We start from the raw sequence: 449 nt of genomic DNA, 5'->3' as shown, positions 1-449 counted from the left end.
TTTTTAACCCCTTAGCCGCTTTTCCCAGCGCCCGTGTCGCGGACGGTGTCTTTCCCCAGTCTTGGAATCTCCGGCTTCCGCTCGCTTACAGGCGAAAGTGCGAGCTACAGAGGGACCTCAGAGGTCATTTTATTCGGCCTAGTGAACGATAGTTACCTACCCAGCATGTGATCGAGGAATAAAATTGTCTTTTCAAATGACTAAATGCTTCGGTCTCGCAGTGAGAGACCTAAGGAGGGACGCAAATCTACAGAAGAAGAAATGTTATGTGCTCGTCTCCAGCACTGCTAGGGAAAGGAAGGGCATCGTGACTCTTGAACGTACATATATTCTAATATGTTTAAGATACTTACTCTCGAGAATTTCTGGTTTGTTTGGGGCTTTTTTTCCCTACTTTAATATGCTATCGCAGAAGCGTTAATACGACCTTCGCTTGGCTCGGTCCCTTC

This window comes from Corvus brachyrhynchos, unplaced genomic scaffold (assembly GCF_000691975.1).
Source record: "Corvus brachyrhynchos isolate BGI_N302 unplaced genomic scaffold, ASM69197v1 scaffold325, whole genome shotgun sequence".
Lineage (NCBI taxonomy): Eukaryota > Metazoa > Chordata > Aves > Passeriformes > Corvidae > Corvus > Corvus brachyrhynchos.
The sequence above is the reverse complement of the archived record's forward strand: the minus strand, read 5'-3'. Positions refer to the sequence as shown.